Source organism: Candoia aspera, chromosome 3 (genome assembly GCF_035149785.1).
Source record: "Candoia aspera isolate rCanAsp1 chromosome 3, rCanAsp1.hap2, whole genome shotgun sequence".
In the NCBI taxonomy this organism is placed as follows: Eukaryota; Metazoa; Chordata; class Lepidosauria; order Squamata; family Boidae; genus Candoia; species Candoia aspera.
In genome coordinates, this window is record NC_086155.1 from 131,975,791 (window position 1) to 132,003,171 (window position 27,381).

Consider the following 27,381-nt stretch of genomic DNA (forward strand, 5'->3'; position numbering starts at 1 on the left):
CCATTATTTAATGCCAGTTTCAATACTTCTTAAAACAGGTGTACAAGTGAGCCTGTATTAGAGCTAGGAATTGTGATGATAATCATAACACCAGTCAGGAGTGAATTTGGGCAATATGCTACTTCCATATGATCATTAACAGAATTGACATTTTTGTCAATCATTGACATTTTTTTTCCATGCCATGTCTTCATTCCAGACAGAATCTGCATGTTCACAAGGGAGAGATGCACTTTTTTATGTAGGCATGGAGAGATATCCCCGGGTCTCCTTCATTGTAAGATGGCGAGAGAGTTAGTCCTTTTAAAATCAGACAGAACTGCATAAACTGTGGATTGAGGCAGAGAAAAGAAGGGACCCACATCACCACCCAGGTTAGAACTGGACATGTCAGCAATTTTGGGATATCCAGATAATCAAGACAGAGGGAATATCTGTTTCAAGGGAATTCTAGTTCTAGAATAATAGGTAATAGTTACCTACCTTTACCATGTGGTGTAAAGTCTCCTGTCCTTATTTCTTTGTATAAATTATAGAACTGGATGTTTAACTGGATACTCAGTCCTCATCAATTATTCAGGTTGAGCTTAAAGATGGAAATTGTATCTTCCTGCAATCCATAAAAATCTCTCAAAGCCTCTCCTGTCTCTTCTTTATAAAAATTGTGGCAGGAGGAGGAGGAGGCTTTTATAGCAGAGTGCAACATATATTTGACTTTCTGTATCTTTTCCTCCCCCCTCCCCACTTATTGGTAAACTATATGATTGTGATTTGAACAATTCTGTCACTTAGCTCTTATGTTAATGTTTGTCTTTAATTCTTTAACAATTAAAAAGAGGTCTTAAATTGTATAATATCTTTAATAAAGTTTGGTTTTACTTATCTCTTGTGAAATTGGCCTGTCTGCCAAAAAGATGAAAGCCTGGATCCTCTAAGCTACACAACCAGGAGGTTGCATTATAGAAATTATTTCATTATCTCACCCCTTCATATTTCTCATAATGTCTAGAATGGCAGCACAGATGGTGAGAACCCTACATCTCTCACACATAGATGTTAGGGGAAGGATATCAGCAGAGGTGGCACCTGAAAAATAGGTGGAAACAACAGTAAACAGGATGATGGAGCAAGAGGGTTGAGCCACAGTGTGAAGATCTAGAGGATATCTAGAAGAAAATAATTGAGACTCCCAGTCTTCCAACCTAAGGGTTCATCCACTGCAAAATACTACTTGCTATGTTTAGATGTATAAAACTGCCCCATCCTTTCATGGCAAGTCAAAGTTTTTCAGGGTGTATATCACCATTTGTATATCACTGCATTATCATTTCAGGAAGCACTGCAGGAAAACCAGCCTATTATGCAGAAAGAGATTTTTGCTGCTGTCTGTGAGAATGAAGAATTTTATAATTGAAGACAAAAAATTGCACAAGAAACCCAAGTCATAAATCTAAAAAAAAAAAAAAAAAGTCTAATTTCCCCCCTTGCTCCCCACTACTAAATGATACTGAAAAGTTCTCTTAGGATTTTTAAACTAAAAACTAGGAAGGGAAAGGGAGGGAGGGAGGGAGAGAGAGAGGAGGGCCTGATTGGAAGTTCTCACCAAAATGGGCAGATAAGCCAAGGAATATGCTAGTCCACTCATCCTTATCTGCAGTACTGATTTCCTTCTAGACAGGCATACAGTCAGTGCTATTGCAGTATTATTTCAAAAGAGTTATTTTTGAAGTAGCTGTGTGAGAGCATTGTGATATTAGAAGAGCTGTTTACAGAAGAGTATACTGGCTACATCTATAACAAAGTAACAGTCAATAAGTAGTCTCAAAGTAACAGTCAGTCAGTGGCTCCCACACCCGATTGGTCAATGTTCAACTCCGCCAGACAATGTGCATCATCTCTGGCACACTGCATTCTGACCCTGTGTACTGGTTACCAGAACTCAGCAATATTATTCCACCCCACGTTATAAGACAACAAGCCTTTGCCCAGTTATGGTCAAGTATGCTGAACAACAAGGCCCTCTAGGGTATTCAATTGTTGTTCATTCGTTTAGTCGCTTCCGACTCTTCGTGACTTCATGGACCAGCCCACGCCAGAGCTTCCTGTCGGTCGTCAACACCCCCAGCTCCCCCAGGGACGAGTCCGTCACCTCGAGAATATCATCCATCCATCTTGCCCTTGGTCGGCCCCTCTTCCTTTTGCCTTCCACTCTCCCCAGCATCAGCATCTTCTCCAGGGTGTCCTGTCTTCTCATTATGTGGCCAAAGTATTTCAGTTTTGCCTTTAATATCATTCCCTCAAGTGAGCAGTCTGGCTTTATTTCCTGGAGGATGGACTGGTTGGATCTTCTTGCAGTCCAAGGCACTCTCAGAATTTTCCTCCAACACCACAGTTCAAAAGCATCGATCTTCCTTCGTTCAGCCTTCCTTATGGTCCAGCTCTCGCAGCCATATGTTACTACAGGGAACACCATTGCTTTAACTATGCGGGCCTTTGTTGTCAGTGTGATGTCTCTGCTCTTAACTATTTTATCGAGATTTGTCATTGCTCTTCTTCCAAGGATTAAGCGTCTTCTGAGTTCCTGACTGCAGTCAGCATCTGCAGTAATCTTTGCACCTAGGAATACAAAGTCTTTCACTGCTTCTACATTTTCTCCCTCTATTTGCCAGTTATCAATCAAGCTGGTTGCCATAATCTTGGTTTTTTTGAGGTTTAGCTGCAAACCAGCTTTTGCACTTTCTTCTTTCACCTTCATCATAAGGCTCCTCAGTTCCTCTTCACTTTCAGCCATCAAAGTGGTATCATCTGCATATCTGAGATTGTTAATGTTTCTTCCAGAGATTTTAACTCCAGCCTTGGATTCCTCAAGGCCAGCTTGTCGCATGATGTGTTCTGCATACAAGTTGAATAGGTAGGGTGAGAGTATACAGCCCTGCCGTACTCCTTTCCCAATCTTAAACCAGTCTGTTGTTCCGTGGTCTGTTCTTACTGTTGCTACTTGGTCGTTATACAGATTCTTCAGGAGGCATACAAGATGACTTGGTATCCCCATACCACTAAGAACTTGCCACAATTTGTTATGGTCCACACAGTCAAAGGCTTTAGAATAGTCAATAAAACAGAAATAGATGTTTTTCTGAAACTCCCTGGCTTTTTCCATTATCCAGCGGATATTGGCAATTTGGTCTCTAGTTCCTCTGCCTTTTCTAAACCCAGCTTGTACATCTGGCAATTCTCGCTCCATGAACTGCTGAAGTCTACCTTGCAGGATCTTGAGCATTACCTTACTGGCATGTGAAATGAGTGCCACTGTTCGATAGTTTGAACATTCTTTAGTGTTTCCCTTTTTTGGTATGGGGATATAAGTTGATTTTTTCCAGTCTGATGGCCATTCTTGTGTTTTCCAAATTTGCTGGCATATAGCATGCATTACCTTGACAGCATCATCTTGCAAGATTTTGAACAGTTCAGCTGGGATGCCGTCGTCTCCTGTTGCCTTGTTATTAGCAATGCTTCTTAAGGCCCACTCAACCTCACTCTTCAGGATGTCTGGCTCTAGCTCACCGACCACACCGTCAAAGCTATCCCCGATATTGTTATCCTTCCTATACAGGTTTTCTGTATATTCTTGCCACCTTTTCTTGATCTCTTCTTCTTCTGTTAGGTCCTTGCCATCTTTGTTTTTGATCATACCCATTTTGGCCTGGAATTTACCTCCAATGTTTCTAATTTTCTGGAAGAGGTCTCTTGTCCTTCCTATTCTATTGTCTTCTTCCACTTCTGCGCATTGCTTGTTTAAAAATAATTCCTTATCTCTTCTGGCTAACCTCTGGAATTTTGCATTTAATTGGGCATATCTCCCCCTATCACTGTTGCCTTTTGCTTTCCTTCTTTCTTGGGCTACTTCTAGTGTCTCAGCAGACAGCCATTTTGCCTTCTTGGTTTTCTCTTTCTTTGGGATGTATTTTGTTGCCGCCTCCTGAACAATGCTGCCAACTTCTGTCCAGAGTTCTTCCGGGACCCTATCTACTAAGTCCAGTCCCTTAAATCTATTCTTCACCTCCACTGCATATTCCTTAGGAATATTAGTGAGCTCATATCTAGCTGATCTGTGGGTCTTCCCTAATCTCTTTAGTCTGATCCTAAATTGTGCAAGAAGAAGTTCGTGATCTGAACTACAGTCAGCTCCAGGCCTTGTTTTTACCGACTGTACAGATGTCCGCCACCTTTGGCTGCAAAGGATGTAATCAATCTGATTTCGGTGTTGTCCATCTGGTGAAGTCCATGTATAAAGCCGTCTCTTAGGTTGTTGGAAGAGAGTGTTTGTTATGCAGAGTGAATTGTCTTGGCAAAATTCTATCAGCCTGTGTCCTGCTTCGTTTTGTTCTCCCAGGCCATACTTACCTGTAATTCCAGGTGTCATTTGACTGCCCACCTTAGCATTCCAGTCTCCTGTGATGAAAATAACATCTCTTTTAGGCGTGTTGTCCAGTAGGTGCTGCAGATCCTCATAGAACTGCTCTACTTCAGCTTCTTCAGCATTTGTGGTTGGGGCGTATATTTGGATCACTGTGATGTTAGATGGCTTGCCCTGAATTCGAATTGAGATCATTCTGTTGTTTTTTGGGTTGTATCCAAGCACTGCTTTAGCCACTTTACTATTAATTATGAAGGCTACTCCATTTCTTCTGTGGTCCTCTTGTCCGCAGTAGTAGATCTGGTGGTCATTTGATGTGAAGTGGCCCATTCCAGTCCATTTCAGTTCACTGACGCCCAGAATGTCTATCTTTAATCTTGACATCTCACCGATAACCACATCCAATTTGCCCTGGCTCATAGATCTTACATTCCAGGTTCCGATGGTGTGTTGATCCTTAGAACATCGGATTCGCCGTTCACCACCAGCACCGTCGGCCGCTAGCCGTCCTTTCGGCTTTGAGCTAGCTGCGTCATCACGTCTGGGGCTAGTTGAGCTCATCCTCTGTTCCTCCCCAGTAGCATTTTGACCATCTTCCGACCTGGGGGTCTCATCTTCCGATGGTATACCGACATATCTCTGGTTGTACTGATCCATTTAGTTTTCACGGCAAGAATACTGAGGTGGGTTGCCATTACCTTCCCCAGGGATTCAATAGACCACCACAATATTGAAATATTGTTGGGCAGCTTGGAAAACAGCCATGCATCTAACTTCTATCCAGTTCAACCCTAAGAATGACTGAAGAGAAGAATGGTCCAAGCTGTCACATCGCAGCTTAGTGATCCTTCTTCCAAACCTGCTGGCTTGAACCTGACTTGCTCTGTCTGGACAAAATTGAACAAAATCAGATGTGATACTGGAAGGAGTGTCTCTGCTCTGTATCAATGGGGCTGGAAATATTCTCCTCGTTGCGACTGTGGTGCTGATATGCAAACTATTAAACATATTGTGCAAGACTGCCCACGATGTGCATTCCCTGGCTCCTTAGAAGATCTGCAGGAAGCAACATCAGAAGCGATCGCCTAGATAGCTGAACTGGACATCCAGTTATGAGGCTACTGCTGTATCCCTGCAAAAGTTTTGTATACAATTGTGTGCACTATGTGGATATATTTGCCTTTTCTCTTGTCATGTACTCATCATATGCTATATACTATATACTATATACATATACATATATATATATATATATATATATATACAGTGTGTGTATCTGTGTGTGTATATATATATAGTGTGTGTGTGTGTAAGTGTGTATGCATGTATGTGTGTGTTTGTGTGTGTATGTATGTGTGTATGTATGTGCGTATATGTGTATGTGTATGTGTGTGTATATATATATGTATGTGTATGTGTATGTGTATGTGTGTGTATGTATGTATGTGTATGTGTGTGTATATATCTATGTATGTATGCATGTGTATGTGTATGTGTATGTATGTATGTGTGTGTGTGTGTGTATATATATATATATATATATATGTATATATGTATATATGTATATATATATATATATATAGGACCTCTTTAAATAAAAAATAGTTTTATTTTATTGGGAGAAACTCCTTCAAAGGTTGCACTTGCATGAACAATCCTCTTATTAGGGATGATTTGTTTTTTCATATCAGGTCTGGTCTACATCAATGTTCCACATGCATTATTCCTCCTTGTCCATTCTATTCTCATTCTGCAATAATCTGAATCTCTTGCCTTTATGGGAATATTCATGCAAATAGAATTTGTGCATCGTAAAATATATTTTCTTTATTTCAAAATATTTTTAATTATATTTTATTTTAAAGTTTGGGATGGGAGAAATTCATCCGATTCATATTTTAATGCAAAATTACCAGATATTCTATATTCTATATTATATACATAACTGCAAACTGTGTCCCATAGTTTGCTGTTCTGTATATAATACAGAAAATGTATTGGAGATAAATGCAAATAAAGATGGACAAATTCTAGAAAATGTAAACAGATACAGAAATTGGAAGTTTGTAAAAGTAAGAAACAGAATAACATTTTAAATCAGAACTTTAAAGAAGTACAAAAACTAATACTAAGTTCTCATTTGTATATTATATACTATATCATTATATATATGTATATAATAAACAAATATATATCATTATATTATATATGTATATCATTATATTATATTACATATGTATATAATAAGCACATATATATCATTATTCTTCAGCAAGGGATCGTTACCTTGTCGTGGCGCTGGAGCTTGAGCACCTCAATGATGCCATGAGCTAAACCGTGAGGGGCCACCCAAGATGGGAAGGTCATGACAGAGAGGTCAGACTAAATGCGACCCCTGGGGAAGGTAATGGCAACCCACCCCAGTATTCCTGCTGTGAAAACTAAATGGATCAGTACAACCAGAGATATGTCGGTATACCATCGGAAGATGAGACCCCCAGGTCGGAAGATGGTCAAAATGCTACGGGGAGGAACAGAGGATGAGTTCAACTAGCCCCAGATGTGATGACACAGCTAGCTCAAAGCCGAAAGAACGGTTAGTGGCCAACGGTGCTGGTGGTGAACGGCAAATCCGATGGTCTAAGGATCAACACACCATTGGAACCTGGAATGTAAGATCTATGAGCCAGGGCAAATTGGATGTGGTTATTGGTGAGATGTCAAGATTAAAGATAGACATTTTGGGCGTCAGTGAACTGAAATGGACTGGAATGGGCCACTTCACATCAAATGACCACCAGATCTACTACTGTTGACAAGAGGACCACAGAAGAAATGGAGTAGCCAAATTAATAGTAAAGTGGCTAAAGCAGTGCTTGGATACAATCCAAAAAATGATAGAATTATCTCAATTAGAATTCAGGGCAAGCCATCTAACATCACAGTAATCCAAATATACGCCCCAACCACAGATGCTGAAGAAGCTGAGGTAGAGCAGTTCTATGAGGATCTGCAGCACCTACTGGACAGCACGCCTAAAATAGATGTTATTTTCATCACGGGAGACTGGAATGCTAAGGTGGGCAGTCAAATGACACCTGGAATTACAGGTAAGCATGGCCTGGGAGAACAAAACGAAGCAGGACATAGGCTGATAGAATTTTGCCAAGACAACTCACTCTGCATAACAAACACTCTCTTCCAGAAACCTAAGAGACGGCTTTATACATGGACTTCCCCAGATGGACAACACCGAAATCAGATTGACTACATCCTTTGCAGCCAAAGGTGGCGCACATCTATACAGTCGGTAAAAACAAGACCTGGAGCTGACTGTAGTTCAGATCACGAACTTCTTCTTGCACAATTTAGGATCAGACTAAAGAGATTAGGGAAGACCCACAGATCAGCTAGATATGAGCTCACTAATATTCCTAAGGAATATGCAGTGGAGGTGAAGAATTGATTTAAGGGACTGGACTTAGTAGATAGGGTCCCGGAAGAACTATGGACAGAAGTCCGCAACATTGTTCAAGAGGCGGCAACAAAATCCATCCCAAAGAAAGAAAACCAAGAAGGCAAAATGGCTGTTTGCTGAGACACTAGAAGTAGCCCAAGAAAGAAGGAAAGCAAAAGGCAACAGTGATAGGGGGAGATATGCCCAATGAAATGCAAAATTCCAGAGGTTAGCCAGAAGAGATAAGGAATTATTTTTAAACAAGCAATGCGTGGAAGTGGAAGAAGACAATAGAATAGGAAGGACAAGAGACCTCTTCCAGAAAATTAGAAACATGGGAGGTAAATTCCAGGCCAAAATGGGTATGATCAAAAACGAAGATGGCAAGGACCTAACAGAAGAAGAAGAGATCAAGAAAAAGTGGCAAGAATATACAGAAGACCTGTATAGGAAGGATAACAATATTGGGGATAGCTCTGACTGTGTGGTCAGTGAGCTAGAGCCAGACATCCTGAAGAGTGAGGTTGAATGGGCCTTAAGAAGCATTGCTAATAACAAGGCAGCAGGAGATGATGGCATCCCAGCTGAACTGTTCAAAATCTTGCAAGATGATGCTGTCAAGGTAATGCATGCTATATGCCAGCAAATTTGGAAAACACAAGAATGGCCATCAGATTGGAAAAAATCAACTTATATCCCCATACCAAAAAAGGGAAACACTAAAGAATGTTCAAACTATCGAACAGTGGCACTCATTTCACATGCCAGTAAGGTAATGCTCAAGATCCTGCAAGGTAGACTTTAGCAATTCATGGAGCGAGAATTGCCAGATGTACAAGCTGGGTTTAGAAAAGGCAGAGGAACTAGAGACCAAATTGCCAATATCCGCTGGATAATGGAAAAAGCCAGGGAGTTTCAGAAAAACATCTATTTCTGTTTTATTGACTATTCTAAAGCCTTTGACTGTGTGGACCATAACAAATTGTGGCAAGTTCTTAGTGGTATGGGGATACCAAGTCATCTTGTCTGCCTCCTGAAGAATCTGTATAACAACCAAGTAGCAACAGTAAGAACAGACCACGGAACAATGGACTGGTTTAAGATTTGGCAAGGAGTACGGCAGGGCTGTATACTCTCACCCTACCTATTCAACTTGTATGCAGAACACATCATGTGACATGCTGGGCTTGAGGAATCCAAGGCTGGAGTTAAAATCGCTGGAAGAAACATTAAGAATCTCAGATATGCAGATGATACCACTTTGATGGCTGAAAGCGAAGAGGAAGTGAGGAGCCTTATGATGAAGGTGAAAGAAGAAAGTGCAAAAGTTGGCTTGCAGCTAAACCTTAAAAACAACCAAGATTATGGCAACCAGCTTGATTGATAACTGGCAAATAGAGGGAGAAAATGTAGAAGCAGTGAAAGACTTTGTATTTCTATGTGCGAAGATTACTGCAGATGCTAACTGCAGTCAGGAAATCAGAAGACGCTTAATCCTTGGGAGAAGAGCAATGACAAATCTTGATAAAATATTTAAGAGCCGAGACATCACACTGACAACAAAGGTCCACATAGTTAAAGCAATGGTGTTCCCCGTAGTAACATATGGCTACGAGAGCTGGACCATAAGGAAGGCTGAGAGAAGGAAGATCAATGCTTTGGAACTGTGGTGTTGGAGGAAAACCCTGAGAGTGCCTTGGACTGCCAGAAGAACAAACCAGTCCATACTCCAGGAAATAAAGCCAGACTGCTCACTTGAGGGAATGATATTAAAGGGAAACCTGAAATACTTTGGCCACATAATGAGAAGACAGGACACCCTGGAGAAGATGCTGATGCTAGGGAGAGTGGAAGGCAAAAGGAAGAGAGGCCGACCAAGGGCAAGGTGAATGGATGATATTCTAGAGGTGACGGACTCATCCGTGGTGGAGCTGGGGGTGTTGACAACCGACAGGAAGCTCTGGCGTGGGCTGGTCCATGAAGTCACGAAGAGTCGGAAGCGACTAAATGAATAAACAACAACAAAAATATAATTATTATATATATTCATATATATTCATATATGATATATTCTACATCTGAAATATGTAGAACTTATCTCCAATTACATAAGGATCTCTATTTAATATAAGCATTGACATTAGTTTTCTTACCACAAGATATGTCTAATGGAAGGTGTGCCATGGATTCAGTTCATGTATCCAAATTGGCATAATTGATTCAGAAAAGGTTTAGAAAAGGGCATTGATCATTGGTTACCTTGCTTTGCTATCAAGAGTGGAAGGCATGTTGTAAGATAGGTATTGATGTTCTTTATTATTATTTGTAGTAGTAATGGTGATGGTGATGGTAGTGGTAATAGTAATAGTGGTAGTAATAGAGAGCCAATGTGGTTATGGAAGCTCACTGGGTGAATTTGGGCCAATCGTTCTCTCTCAGCCTCACCCAATATAGGGGTTTGTTGTGGGGAATGATAGGAAGATGGAGTGCTATGGCACTACTTTGATCTCCTCAAGGAAAGATGGAATGGAATAGAATACACACACGCACGCGCGTGCGCGCGCACGCACACACACACACACACACACACACACACATATATATATATATATATATATATATATATATATATATATATAATTACTTTAAGGCCACTGCAGGCCATTGGCCTTCTGAGCTAAGACTCTGGAGACTTAAGTTCAATCTCTACTCAGACAGAGTAACCTTTGAAGGACACATGTCACCATAGATCGATAGATCGATTGATCAGTCAATCAATCCTGACAAATCCACTTTGTCATGATAATTAATTTGGTATATCTCCAGTGTGACAAAATGTTTCTTCACACACACACAGTCACACAGACACACACTCTCTATCATCACTTGAAGAGAAACAATAAATCATGGATCTGAGAATGTACAAATTGATTCACTATTTAACAGGGCTGTACAGATCTCCAGGAAGTGCATCACATTGATAAGGTTCAAGCAAAGCATTCTCTAAAGCTGCTTAATGAAGCAATGCAGATGTCTTGTTTCTATGAGACAAATGAAGCAACCCTATTACTTCGCTTTGTCTGCCTATTCTGGTGTTGCAAATACCCACTGAGGCAGGTAAAGCACCTGAACAAGTCAAAGCAAATTAAATCACCATTTTCTCTCAAAAGGAAAAAGAAAAGAAAAGATGCAAAGCTCTTAGTTGAAGCACATCCAAGCTCTTTTGCACAAATCTACTTTTTCAAATAGATTTGGTTCAGGATAGCCATGAATTGAATCCTAAAAATTTCCAAATGCTGTTCATATTGAACAAAGGTGCATCTGCAAAAGGTGATGTTTAAACCTGATCTGTGCCAGTCATGGAATCATAGCAGATATTGGGACGTGACTCTTTGGAGCTGCCCCTGCTTTGCTGAACTTTGTGAAAGTGGGAATATTTCCTTTGACAGTGAGATGATTCAGATGAAATACAGGTTACAGACATGCCTATAATTAACTTTGACAAGAGTGCTTTAAGTTCACTCTCGTGGAAATGACTGCCAATTCTACTGCTGGATTCCTCTGGGTGCCATGTTCTGGGGATAATTTACTTGGTAAGATAAATGATATGGTAAGTTTTTCATAAGCTGAGCTCCTCAATATTTTGGAGAAAGGGAGAAATAGATGATTGACAAGTGGAATAAGGAGTTGGAACTGAATTCAATGAACTCATTTATAACAGCCTGTTGGTTTAACAAATCATTTTAATGCATATTAATATCAGGCCGAATTAGGAACCTGACATCTACCATAGTAGATATTTTTCATAAAAAGGTTGTGTGTGTGTGTGTGTTACTTCTTTCATGGGAAGTAAATGTTTTGGAATTCACAGAGGTCTTATGCTGGTTCTTCTCTTTTTTAAAGACAGTGCAAAAGCTGGTTTGCAGCTAAACCTCAAAAAAACCAAGATTATGGCAACCAGCTTGATTGATAACTGGCAAATAGAGGGAGAAAATGTAGAAGCAGTGAAAGACTTTGTATTCCTAGGTGCAAAGATTACTGCAGATGCTGACTGCAGTCAGGAAATCAGAAGACGCTTAATCCTTGGAAGAAGAGCAATGACAAATCTCGATAAAATAGTTAAGAGCAGAGACATCACACTGACAACAAAGGCCCGCATAGTTAAAGCAATGGTGTTCCCTGTAGTAACATATGGCTGCGAGAGCTGGACCATAAGGAAGGCTGAACGAAGGAAGATCGATGCTTTTGAACTGTGGTGTTGGAGGAAAATTGTGAGAGTGCCTTGGACTGCAAGAAGATCCAACCAGTCCATCCTCCAGGAAATCAAGCCAGACTGCTCACTTGAGGGAATGATATTAAAGGCAAAACTGAAATACTTTGGCCACATAATGAGAAGACAGGACACCCTGGAGAAGATGCTGATGCTGGGGAGAGTGGAAGGCAAAAGGAAGAGGGGCCGACCAAGGGCAAGATGGATGGATGATATTCTAGAGGTGACGGACTCGTCCCTGGGGGAGCTGGGGGTGTTGACGACCGACAGGAAGCTCTGGCGTGGGCTGGTCCATGAAGTCACGAAGAGTCGGAAGCGACTAAACGAATAAACAACAACAGAAGTGGCTAGAGGTTTCTCATTTTGTCATACTTCACTGTTTGCAAGAGAGATGAAGGAAAATGAGAGGCCCTGAACTTATGGCCTAGAAGTATGCATGAATGCCTTTTTAAATAAGACAAAAAACGGGTTGACTTCTGCTCCTCTGAATTCTAACTGATACTCAGGAGATGGGAGAAGAAGCCAACCTATCTTTGTTTTCTTTAAAAGGCATGTTTGCACATGTGGGGACATTGTGATGGCTACAAACTATGAGGATCATCATAAGTACCCCTCATTCAGAACCATCATAACTTTGAACAATTTCTGAATGAATGGATGTTAAACGAGGACTACCAAAAGAAGGAAGGAAGGAAGGAAGGAAGGAAGGAAGGAAGGAAGGAAGGAAGGAAGGAAGGAAGGAAGGAAGGAAGGAAGGAAGGAAGGAAGAGAATCCAATAATGAATGCAAGAAAAAGACCAAGTATATTTCAACCATTAAATCCTTTCCAATAGCACTTTTTTTTAAAAAATTCATGGGGGAAAGCTGACATAATCTGATGCCATTTCCTTGAGATCCATCAGATCACCTCCCTCTGAAAGGCTTTCTCTCTGAAGGCAGAATTAGCTTTTTGGATTGATTGATTGATTGATTGATTGGTTGATTTGGTAGGAAGGTTGCTGTGCTTGTTCTTACTTAATTTGCATAACGTCATCAGTTTCTGTGGTCCTCTATCTAGTGTTTGTATACTCCCCTGGTTATTACCAGAAGTCATAAAGATATTTAGGGAGAAAGCTTGTGATCTTACTATTTCCACAGAAGGTGAAGAAAAGAACATGGCATGCACTACTTTTGCCCCATTAGGATCTTTATGCCCTCCTGAAGACATGCACATAATTAACCTAATGAATGTAAAGATGTTCATGATTATTATTCCTTCATAATGGATTTGAAGTAGAGAAGAAGTAGCAACAATTGTAGAACATGAAAGTGTGTGTGTTTAAACTCATTTAAACAAGGATTGTGTGGAGTCTCACTCTACAATTCGAGCACAATGCTGGTAACCTTATCATACGGAGCAATATTTTTAGCTCTGAGGTCTTCAAAAGACAAGGTCAATTGCATGTTTTCTCTCATCTAGCTATTAAACTGGATCACAACTATAACCTTTGTAGCTGCTTTTATCCAGGATTATCTACCCAAGAACTTCCCTGCTGTTTGGAGCTAACAAGCCTTGGCTTTTAAACTTCACATCATTGCTGTTCTTTTGCGACCAGCAATCTTTGTTCCTGACCTCACAAGTTTCTTTATTCCCTCTCTGCCACTGTTTCCAAATATGACATAGTTTGAGAAACTTAAAGGTGAAGTAGGCTTGCTAAAAAAGCTGAATTTGGCTCATTGAGTTTTTCTGTTCTTCCTTTTCCATGGACTTTCTCTTCTGCTTACACTTCTATGTCAGGCCTGCCCTTTTTTCTCCATCTTTTTGCTTGATCACCCCATCTTTTAGCAGTATTTTACCACATTTCTGTATCCTGTATGGAAACTCTTTACAGTTTAATATATTACAATGTTTGTTATGCCTACCTTGGTATGATACATGGTGGTGCAAATTTTTGAAAGAACACTTCTCTTCACTTGAAATGAACCTCTCATTTGAGCCACTCTACTAAGTATATGCATGCCCAACTTTTAAAGTTAAAAGTGGAGTTCCTGTCTTACTTTTCTTCACCTGGTAAAAGTGAAGTGGGAAAAAAAAAATTACATATTCCATGGCTTTTGCTCATCAGCAAAGGTCACTCTAAATTCATAGAGACAGCCAATCAAGTGAGATTGGCTGTGCTTTGTATTTTTTGGAGGCAGGATATCATGCCTCTGTGAGGCAATGCACTAGTGGAAATATAACAGGGAAATATGGCCAACCAAGTTTCCTTGTTGTATTTTCTCAAGATCAAGATAACATTACTTGCTAGAAATTCCACTTCTATTACAGAAAATGTGATTGCTGCATTTCATGAAATGTGGCTTTTGTGGATAGAACTCCTGTTTGATCTCCTTTTAACAATAGAGAATCTGCTTGTTAAAAGTACAGGTAGTCCTTGGTTAACAACTCCCTGTTTAGCAACCATTTAAAGTTACAATGGTGCTGAAAAAATAACTTTATGACCACTGCGCAAATTTAATGACCATGTAACATCCTCATGGTCATGTGATCAACATTCAGGTACATTGTAACAAGGCACATTTACAACCATTGCAGCTTTCCACGATCACGTGATTGACATCTGGGTACCATACTTTGCAACCAGCCTGCATTTTTGCTTGCAACAAGCAGAGTGAATACTTGAATAGTACTGTATTACAGTATTAAGTTCTATAGTTCTAAATACAAACAGAAGCATTTTAAAGGTAAGAATTTCAACTTTTTGAGAGTGTTTTCAACTTTTTATTTTATTTTATTTTATTTTACTTTATTTTAACTTTTTGAGACTTTTGGGAGTAATCTAGATTATCTAAAGCAAACATGCATCGTCTGAATGCTCTTATGTAGTACTGTACATATTGCATTCAGTGATAATCTGCCTATGAGTTGCACATGTTCAGGAAGAATCACTTACATCCATTTTACTTTCAAAACATTTTGCTGCCATTTATCAGATACAAAGGTTGAGGAGGGTAAAGAAGCAGGAAATGTTCTCAGTTTGTAACTGGATAAGTGCTCATTACTTTTGTTTGCTTTTTAATCCATTCAATCATGTCTGATTCTTGGAGACTGCTTGGACAAGTTCCTGCAGTTTTCTTGGCAAGGTTTTTCAGAACTGGTTTCCCATTGCCTTCTTCCTAAGGCTCAGAGAAAGTGACTGGCCCAGGTGGCCTTGTGCCTAAGGTGGGACTAGAATTCATGGTCTCCTGGTTTCTAGTCTGATGCCTTAACCATACACCAAACTGGCTCTCACTCATTACTGTATGTATTTATTTTTTCACTTAGTGACCACTTCCTTTCACTTAATGAACAAAGACGAAATACTGTAAAATCGCAAGCCCAGTCATGGTTCACTTAACAACCGTGGTGATTCACTTAACAACCACAGCGAAGAGCAACTTTGTAAGTTGGGCACGGTTACATGATGTCTCACCTAATGACTGCATTGCTTAGTGAAGACTGCATTGCTTAGTGAGGTTCTAGTCCCAATTGTGGTCATTAAGTGATGACTACCTGTAGTGGTTTAGTAAGATGATGTGTGGAGGTACTTTGGGTATCTCTGTGCTGGGAGAGGCAAAAGAGAATGACTGAAGGGAGGAACTGGAGGATGGAGAGAAATGTGGGTGTGACACACTTAGGAATATATCTGCAGACCGCCAGAGAAAATTATTTCTGTGCCCCTTAAATTTGGCAACATTGTTTTTACCAAGGCTATTACTATCACCCACCATGCTATCTCCTAAGGGAAAATGAGAATAAGGACACTTATCTTCATATATATATATAGAGAGAGTGGGGGGGTAGAGGTAGAGGTAGAGATATATCAGTAGTTTAATTGTAAAATCAGTTTTTGGTGATTTATAGCATGGAAATAAGTATGATGTCCCTGCTAACTTCTGCTAATGAATCAAACTAAAAAAAAGTTGAAATATATATGCCTTGTTTTCCTCTTGTATCACTTTAGAATTATAGTCTATATCATAATACCTGTCCTTACCCCCAAAACATATTAATGTTCTAAATATTTTAATTTTGAACTTAAACAGGATGAGAATCCCCACTATCAATAATGAAAGCATGCTTTGTAGTTAAATGTTCATACTGTTCCAATCAGAACTTATGCAACAAATGTGGTCCAATTGATATGGAAATAATGAGATTTCTTATTTATAAGACAGTGGCCTTCTTAATTCCATCATCACAGCTATAAACTATGCATGGGAGAATAATTTCACAGAGGAACTAAAGGGGAACCGAAGGGACATCAGTGAACCATCCCCCAAAGCAAAACAATGGAGTGGCCTCTAACAACTAAGTAATGGTTGTCCCACTTTGCATTAATTGCTCTAATGGTTTCTGCATATGAACAGCACATGAACAACTTTATTTGACATACAACCACCAGTTTAGACAGTAATCCTTCTGTGATGCTCACTTTGCACACCCTTATTACTGTATATGCATCACTCATTTTGCAATGGTGCATAGAATTAGGCACACAAATGTTCCCTGGCTGAACTCAATCTGATTGAGGGCCATTCAGAGCTCTATAAAGACAGAACAATGGGCCAAGAAACTAGCAAAGTGCTAACATTAGAGAAGAATTGGAATAGCTAAGTGTATGGTGTGAAGAGAAAGGATTAAAATAATCACTGTAAATTGAGTACATCAGCTCTGGCACGCTGATAGGGATTATCAACTGATGGAAGAATTTATGGTTGAGCAAAGTTGTATGAGATGTAAAAGACATGAAAAGTATGCTGACAACACCCTGACCTTGACACTGTGCCCACTTGACAGGACCATGCTCAGTTGCAGCACATGTATAGAACTGAATACACATTTTACATTTTTGTGCGTATCTTTGTAGGGGAGGGGAAATATCTACCACCTAAAAACCCTTTTTGTGAGAAAAGAACCTGAGGAGGATGTGTAACAGTCCTGATCTATGTAGTATGCTGTATTAAAACAAAACTAATTGGATTAAAAAACACAGAAACAGAGGATGCAGTACTTCCTATATTTTGCACATCTTTTTCTCTTTAATCTTATGTCTTTTCAGCAGTGCTATGTTGTTTATGGCTATAAAATTTAGAGAATGAAAATAAGGGTTTGCGAATGTATACATGAAAGATTTCATTATTGTGATTATTGTGGGGATGTGTTGGGGTGTTTGTGTATATACACTGCTTCTTTTGCAAGTTCAGTGCCCATACTGTGCGTTCTTTTCCATGACAATTTTAGCTAATTAGGATCATGTAGCCAACGAGATGTAAACTGCAGTTGAAAAAAATGTTCAGCATGAGACAAAGAAGGGTTGCCCTCATTCTGAATAGGCTTCCTGGTAATTCCATGCCACAAATCAGATTTTTCACATGAATGAATGCCACACTTTCAGCTAGCACTTCACTCTGAATAGGTGAATATTCTGAGTTTGTTTTTGCAGAGATCTTCAAGAAAATGTCCAAATAGAGATTTTTCTGAGGGAAGAGTGGGAAATCGTTTTTCGTTTAGGTATAATTTTCAGAAACAAATCAAATGATCTGCCACAGAGACCCTGAAATCTGTACATGTTAGAAATTGTGCTGATTCCCCCCCTCACTCCCCATGCACCGTATATTATTCTTCATGACCTCAGTAAGAACGTCTGTTTCTGTTCTGACAGAGTTCCTCTGAGGTTTAAAGTCTCTGAGTAATATCAGAACTGTAGCAAGTTCATGTTATTCTGGGATACTGCATAAGATGATATACTTTGCTTATGATATATGATATATGCATAAGATGATATACTTTGCTTATGATATATGATATATGCATAAGATGATATACTTTGCTTATCATATTCATTTCCTTGCCTTTTGTCAAGTCATTTATAGGAAGTTTCTGATTTATTTTACTATATTTTAGTGAGCTGCTAATCATTTGTGCATACCTTATATACTTGTGGATAAGCCCATCTGTAGATAAGCCCACCTGCAAAATTGCAACCAAAATACCAGGAAAAATGTGTCACCTGGGATAAGCCAACTGTGAAAATTTAAGATGAAATCTGTTCTGGAAAACAACATGTTTTGATACAAAATATGAAAACAGATGAAGTCCTTCAGAATTTATTGAAAAAAAAAATACAAGCATTATCAACATCTTTAAAAATCCGCGTCTTCAGCATCCAGTTTTGTAAAATGATGTTCAGATTCCTCTTTGTAATGCTGTCAGCGTACCTTCCTCATCTTCATCTTCAGCACTGGCATCTGCTCTGTCCTCTTCATATATTGCATCATCTCCTGTTCCATCCATGGCACTGCCGATGGCCACACTTCAAAAATGAACCGCAAGTCATACCCAAAGAAGTATCTTCCCATGCATCATTTACCCATTTTGCTACCACCTCTATATCTGGTTTCTTTAAATTGCCTCCCTTCATTAACTCGGCCATGGAGGATATCATCCATTCCTGCCACATTTTTCTGACACTATCTTTAAATGGCTTGTTCAAACACACATCAAGATACCAACCAGAGTCATCTTTAATGATTTCACTTTAGTTTTGATGTTGTCTGTGTTATATGCTCTGAACATGTCACAGATGAGAAGGGAAGGTTTGTTCTTGAGGCAGCACTAGACCATTTGTCCAAAACGTCCTCAAGCAATCTTGTTCTATCCTTGTCCAGCCAGCCCTTTTCATAGTAATGCAAAATCACCCCGCTTGGAAATTTTGCTTGCTTTGGAGCTTTTTCCCCTTAAAAATAATTGGACATAATTTAGTTCTGTTCACAAAACATGAAAGAACCATAATGTGATTCTTTTCATTTCCCATCAACCACATGAAAACCATTTTTTCACCAAACTTCTCACAGTTCAATTGTATGGTAGATCAAATGTCATCTGAGTTTCATGTATATTTCCAATATCAAAAAGTTTGTACCCATATAGATTACATTGTTTAATAATATTTAAAAAACAACAACAACCTCTTCTTCAAGATTTTGGGTAGCACTTGAGGAATTTTAGTTTACTGTCCTAAACAAAGTCCATATCCGTTCACGAAACTAGAAAACCAACCAGTAGAGGCACAAAAAATTGCTATGACCTCAGGCTGATACTTTTCAGACTTTGCCATCTGAAGTGCACACAGATGAATATTGGTTCTGGTAACAGCACCGCCATTTTGCCGACATTCTGTTACTCAGCTGTGCAAGTCATTTCTAGAACTGGGAACAAAGACACTCCATACTGGCGTGCCTTCTTCCACTTTGGTATATCTTCTAAACTAGCTTTCCTTTTCTTCCATTCATGAACTTCTTTTTCATTTATTTCAAATTCTCTGGCAGCAATAGAATTGTTTGTCTCTTTTGCTCTTCGAATAACTTTTAGCTTGAAAGCTGCATCATATGATAACCATTGGTGATTTCCAGAGATTGTGATTACTTACCTACCATTAATGTGTGCAACGACAGGTGGGAAACTGCAAATTGTTACATCATTACAGCACTGCACAATTTTAAATACAGTAAATGCGCTGAGACTAATTCAGTTGGAAGACCATTTCCATGGTGTAAAATAGAAGATTAAAAACGAAGTAAGTATATCCATTCATAGCTATTGATGATTACATCAGTTGATCTTGTTGTCTGAAGATACAGACACATTTATGGTAAATAACACTATAACTCACATATGCTTTTGTCTTTTGTTCCTGCTAAGCAGTCAGCCATTGTATGTGCAGTTGGCAATGATGGGCTTTAAAAAAAAAATCTGAGCTCTGGTCTGCAGATAAGCCAAACCCAATTTTTGGTTGTATTTTGGAATCTAACATTCTCGGCTTATCCGGTATATTTTTGCTGTTAGACTCTTAGAATTGCTTCCCTGACTTTTACTGCACCTATGCCAGGAAGATTAATGTCTTAAGTGAATTCAGAATAATTGTTAGGACAAACACAGACACCTTTCTTTTTGTAACATGCTTAAAATCTTTGTCATTATATAAAGCCAGATCATCTCATTTTGCTGGGTAAATTTAATTTTTCCATACCTGTGTTCCTAACGTTTTTGTTTCACACCATCATTGGCCATATACCACCTTCTGAAGAATGTGTCTATATCCATAGTCATCTTGTTTGCCCCCACCTCACCCCAACCAAGCCTTGCAAGTAGAAGGAAGGGCTATTTGGGAAGAAGCTGAATTTGATTAGGAGGAAGTGGAGGTGACATTGGAGCAGCAGCAACAAGGTCTATCCCAATAACTGCAGGGGCAAAACTGCAGGAAGCAAAATAGTTATAAACAATAACTCACTGTATCCCTAGCCAGGAGAAGAGGGTGAATCAGGAAATGAAAGAGGACAATGTCCCCCATTCTGAGTTTTAGAAGCCTAGCAGCAGCTTTTCGGGGCTCAGACTGAATCTTGGGAGCAATTCTGCTTCACAACTTGACAGTAGGAAATGGCAAGAGTACAAACTGCACCAGGCCAGGAGAAGACTGACAAAGGGCTGGAGCCATGGCCAAGGGACAATGATAATCGGTTAAGCTGGCTAATGGTAGTTGGGAGGGTGATAATAATCCTGCCAAAAATAAACTGCACTCATAGGGATAGTGGGAGAAAGAAACCAGGAAGCTGTATTTGAGAAGCATTAGCCTGGCAAAAGTCTAAAAAAGCAAGTGCTCAGCCTATTTGTGTGTGTTTCCAGTCATTCCCCAGACAATACACACATTTTGATAAAATTGGCTTCTGTAGGCTTTTGAACCTCTCCAGAATCAAATTAGCTGATATAACAGTAACACAAGTTTATACACGATTACTAAAGATGTTTCTTTTAAACCTCCTTCAATTCTATGAAACAACCATCTCCAAGCCATATAATCAAAGGTTCAAATAATGAGCAGGATTATTCACTGAAGGTTTCGGTGTTGCCGATATTTGTTCTGGCAGAGTTCCTGTATTTTTAAGTGTTCCATGATATTAACATCATAAATAAGTTACACAAATAATACACAAAGTTGCACACTTTGACAGAATTCCCTTCCTTAGCAGTGTGTTAGTGGCAAAATGTCTCTTTAAGAATTCAGATAACCAGAACAAAACAAACAAACAAAAAACAACCCTCTCCTCCTTCAAAATATTGTAAGGGCTCTAAAGCACAATAAAAGGGAATAGTTTACCGCATTTTATCAGAAAAACATGATCCTAGAGAATCTAATATCTCCCTGCTGTACTTCTGAAACCTGTTAGGTTGGTCAATTTATATAATGTAATTATTGACATCATAAATTTTTGTAAAGCCCTGATTTTACGGTCACAAAATTCTAGCAAAGTTAATCCCAAATAGGGTACAATGTGGACAAAAATAAACCCTAATTAGTTCACTATAGCTAACTTTCAGCTAAGTATGAGTATTTGCAATAGTGGGCTCTACTCCTGAAAAACTACTGGAGAATATTCCTTTCCCTGGCAAAATTCAGAGAAGTGGTCCCTTAAGTTTCTCTTACCACAAATACAATGGAGTATTTGGGAAGACCATTTGTACCCAGCTATGGACTAGTTACACTTCACTTAGGCAATGCTTTCTGCTCCTGGTTTAATGATGTCTAAGAAACTATGTGTGGGTTCACATATCTCTTTAAACCAAACCAAGCAAACATAGCTTGAAAAAAACAATTGTTCAATTAAAGCAATTGCCTGAAACATCAATCTATAGAGCATAATGAACTCTTCAAGATTTGAATATTGGATTTTGTTAATGTTATTTTGGATTGATTTTGGAGTCCACCTTTAGATTGAACCAACAGAAAGTACAGCTGTAAATCTCAGTAAGTTCTATGGAACTTAATCTGGGAATGTAGAATCCATGCTATAGATTGAATCCGTCACACTGGGCCATGCTATTCTTACTTTGGCAAGCACCATTCAATGTGTACTTCCTTCTACTTGTTCTACCTGATATTACTTGATATTACCAAAAATAAATGAATGAAAGCAAAATATCACAGTTCTTGATTACCCTCTCTCCATAGAGCCATTGATTCTGTAAAAATCATTTTGTTCTGCTGGGGAAGAACACTAAATATTTCTGTCAGTGAAATTCAACTCATTACTTTTTTTTTCTGTTAATATATGTCCATCATATTCTTATTGATCAGGATCTTCTATTTTCTTAGTAAAGAATGAACTTCTATTCATTAAAGGATGTAGATTTGTACTATTAAACCTAACCCCCATTTTTCAATAATCTGAAGTTCAAAAAAATCAAGAGCAACAAAACTGGAGTTCTTACTGGGCTTGTGAATTAATTTCCTAAATCTCTTCACGCTGACATTAACATAGCAGAAACCTGAACTAAGATGAAATGTTTCTCATATATTTTAAGACTATTACAGATTCACTAAGACAGATAAATTACTAGAAGAAAATGTGTACCTTTCCTTGGCTGATTCATTATCAAATTTAATGTTACAGATGCAATCTATTATATTTCTTTTTCAAATAAAGCTTCAGTATATTTATTTTACTATGCCTGTACTCTACCTTATTTTTACTTTACATTTATATCACAGGAAGTGATATAAAGATTAGATTAGCTGGCAAATTAAAGATTGGCTGGCAAATGTTACTACTATACTTTTTTTTTTTTACAAACTCAATAGTGGGGACTGATGGAGAATTTCATATAAGGTGGAAGGAATTCCCTTTTGTTTAATTTCTGATTTGTAATAAATTTGTTTTTTCTTCTTCTTACATTTAAGGCATATTGTCTTATTGTTTGTATCTAAAATTCTGGAGACTTTTGTTATTCTGAGATGATAGATAGATAGATAGATAGACAGACAGACAGACAGACAGACAGACAGACAGAAGAGATAGATGATAGATAGATAGATTTCAAGCTGGCATCAAACTTGAAAAAATCTGGGCATGATGGGAATTGTTTATTTCCTTTTCTGTTTAATGATTAAATATAATCCTCAAACAAGTTTACTGAGTTTTTTTTTTTAGCTAGAAGAGTTTGTATTTGTATATTTTATATTTACCATTGTCCTGTTAGGAAAAAGCCCTGAGAGGCAGTTACTTCTGAGCAAACATATGTATAAACAGTTGAATGAAAAGTAAGGCCTTAAATGTTTAATATCACCAACAGAGGGCAATACTGATATGCTAGAAGTTCTGATTTGTACTTTAACATCTGTTGTTTCACTTCATTTGGTGAAAGTTTCTGGGAGAATATGTTTTGCTATTGTTCATAAAATGGAAGTCTGCACTGAGCACTTGTCAGTGTGTTTTAAGCAATGTGCCATAATTGATTTTTTGACTGCTGAAGGAGTCCCTCCAATTGAAATTCACCACTGAATGCAGGTTATTTATGATGATAACTATGTTGATGTGAGCACTGTGTATCACTGGGCTAAAAAATGTAAAACTTTTGATCCTGGAAGAGCTGATTTGTGTAATCAAGAATAAAGTGGACAACCTGTGATGGCAACCAACAAGTTTCACAAAGAAATGATGAACTCATTAAGGCCAATTGGTGGATCACTCAAAGAGAGGGAAGTTGCTGCCAAGCTTTCACAGGAACATGTGAGTCACATTACTGATGTTCTTCAGTATCAGGTTTGTGCAAAATAGGTTTATCCATGCTGACATCATAGATGGAAGCTCCAAGAGTTGAAAGTTGCCTGCAATTGTTGTCACTCTTTGAGAATAAAGATGAAGAATTTCTTCACAGTATCAGAACAGCAGAAGAAAAGCGGGCTCATTGTTATGATGTAGAAACAAAGTGAGAGTCCAAGGAATATCACTAAAGAGCTTCATTTGCAAAAACAATAAAATAAAATAAAACCCAGACTTCAGCAGGAACACTCACTGCTACTGTTTTTGAGATGCAGATGGTTTGATGCACATGGATCTCCTTGAAAATGGCACCACTATTTTGAAACAGCAATTAAGCAGAGGAAGGAAATTTTGCTGCAACATAACAATGTTAGGCCTCACACCTCACAAGCTACTAAAGAGGCAGTTGCAAAGTTGGATCTTACTGTCCTGCCCCATCTGCCATATAGTCCAGACCTGGCACTGTGCAACTTCCACCTTAGCCCACAATTGAAAGAATACATTTGTGGGCATCTGTTTGACTCAAATGAACAGGCAGAAAAAAATTGTCAAGGATTGGTTGCAGAGACAAAATGTGCAGTTCTTTCATGATGGCTTTTTTTAAAGAACAGACAACTCATTTTGAGGATCATTTTCCTGTTTTATTTATTAAAATATCCCTACTTAAACTAAAGTTATGGGAATATGGAGATGGAGGTATCACTTTTTATTCAACCCTCATAAAACAGTATGTTGTACCCAGCAAATGATGAAAACTAATATTATTTCATTATAATAATGAAATCTAAAATGTATTACTATAAAAGGATTTGATTAAAATGGTATAATTTCATTACTTGTTTACTTATGGACAAGTATATTACAATAAGCAACAAATGAATTATTTGCATAATTATAGTTCTTTCTCAACCATATTTAGAGTGTGTACGGGTCGGTGGGATGGGGAGGAAGCCTGGCTGCTTGGTCCTTGTGACTGGTAGTTAGACTTTTTAAACCTTCATGCTGGGATCTTAATGTACAAATCCTATTGGCTGATATTACAAGCAAGTGAGTTCTTAAAAAACTCTTTTTATGGGGAAAAAAAAAGGTCTGCTAAAATCTTAAATGTTGGACAAGGTATTTAATTCTGTGAGATCAAAGTAAAGTGAGTAAAAGATTGGTAGGAACCTGTTTCTTGCAACCTGCTGGAATTTTCCTAATACAATATATTTCTTTCAGATCCTTCCATCATAATGGAGCACAAATACACCAGTGACTGACAGACTGCTTACCTTCTTATCTGCAAGTGACTCACAATGCAAGGGGATAGCCTGTCTGTAGGTTGAGTCATGGCAACTGGATTTCTTTCTTCTTGGTTGAAATGTTTCACTGTTTGTCCAAGCAGCTTCTTCAGTCTGGACAAGCAGCAAAATGTTTCAACCAAAAAGAAAGAAATCCAGTTGCCATGACTCAACCTACAGACAATTCCACCTGGATGACTACCTTCATCGACAAGAGGACAGCCTGTCAAGGGACAGCTTCATGAATAGATCATGCTATTATTTATTTATATATAAATATTCCTTCCTTCCTTCCTTCCTTCCTTCCTTCCTTCCTTCCTTCCTTCCTTCCTTCCTTCCTTCCTTCCTTCCTTCCTTCCTTTAAGGAAGTATAAACATTTTGTGCCCCCATTTAAGCTGTGTGAGATACTTAAATGGGGACCCAGAGTTTACTAGATTAGATATACCATATCTCAACTGAAAAGCACTAAATGGCAGCAAAGATTTTTTTAAAAAAAATGTTCCTCTTTGCTGCCCTTTTGTGATTGTCTGGATTTCTGCTGTCCAGATCAGGTAGCCCTATCTAGACTGAAATACTACTGACTCCACATGCTTATGTGGAAGTGTGTGTGTGTGTGTAAATAAATGGGTTGTTTTAATGAATAACAGAGAGGGAATATGTTCACATGGGGTCTGAAGTATTTTTTTCTAATCATTTTTAAAATGTGCACATCTCTCCTAAACTTTTAAAACAAACAGTTGATAGATAACTGTTTTCACTATTATGCAATGGAATGTGTCTTCTAAAGTTAGAGTGAGAAGTAAAGTACAACCTCTCCTTGTTTAGCGACCACAATTCATTCCTGTGATGGAATGTGAGGGTGACCTTGGAGAACAGAAGGGAGAGAGGCTGCCTAAGGAATGATCAGATAAAAGGAAAGGAAGTCCATGAGAGGGTAACAGTCTAAAAAAGCAGAAAGATTTGCCCTGACCACTCAAGTGATAAATCGGGAGGGCGGGAGATTTGTACTTTCAGACTTGCAAGATTCTGTTAATGTAGCCTTACAATAAAATAGAATTAGCTCATCTAGTCATGTTTCTTGTATGGTTTACCTGGAAGGGCTGACAGTTCCCTAAATCGGAAGCAAAATGGTCGTTAAGTGATATGGTCACTGAGAGAACCATATAACTGAGAGGGGAGAGAGAGAGAGAGACTGAAAATCGCTGGTTGCTTCATTTAGATAAAATTCTGTTGTACAGCTGTGCCAGCATTACTCTCACTCTGGTGTGCATTGTTATCAGGTGAAGAAATTTGATCTTAAGTGCATGCATTGGTCAGAAAAATGATTTTTTAAAAAAATATTATTGCTATCATTATTTGAGAAGGGTCACTAAACGAGGTAGCCGCTAAATGAGGAGTGACTATCACAAGATCATTGAAGACAATTTATTTTTTTTTAAAGAGTCCTGCAAATAACTGATAAGAAATGTATAGCTAGAGTTTCCTGGATGTGACCTTTAAACATTTAGGAAGAAGTAGAAAACATTTCCAGTCCTATGCATCAGCAGGCTAGTTGCATTCATTTATCTGCCAGTTGTAGGCCTTCAAAGAAAAAAGATATTGCAGAAAATGAAGAACTAAAGTGGGATCAGGAAGAAGATTGCAAAGGGCACATCAAGAAGACTAACCAAAGTTAGCTGACATGTGAAAATGTAGGGAACTTTGAAAAAGTAACACAGTTTGGAACTACTCATAGCAACTTGATTAGCTACAGACAATATGGGCTGTTTCTTGTTATATGTCTGCAGAGATCGCTCTTTCTCTGATTTCAGAGAACAAATTGATCCAATATTGCCCAAATAAAAAAATACGAAAAATTCTGGGAAGAAGAGGACTATAGGGTTGTGGTATAGAAATCCAAAGAAAAATAAACAAAGCATGGTTCCTTTTCTTGACTCAAGCTGTTGTGGATAAGAAAAAGCAAGTAAAGAATATTTCATACTTTTTATAATATTTTTATTATACTTTAAAATATGGGACTCTACTAGTGAGTGAAGATTATTGCTTTGCAGGTTGATTTAAATTAATATGATTCCAACTAGCTACTCCTGATCAAGCCTGAATGGATTAAAACATATGGAAAAGAACAACAATATCTAGGCATATCACTAGGGTGAGGATTTCTGTAACATGTCATATTTTTCTCTGGAACCTTTATTTGAATTTATAAGTCAGTTGAAACATGTTTTAGAGTAATCTGGTGAGAATTAGATGCTTTTTATTTTGCCTAAAAAGTCATATTTTGACTTTTAAAGGTGTTATGTCACATTTCTGCTTAATTTTGTAACAAACATCATA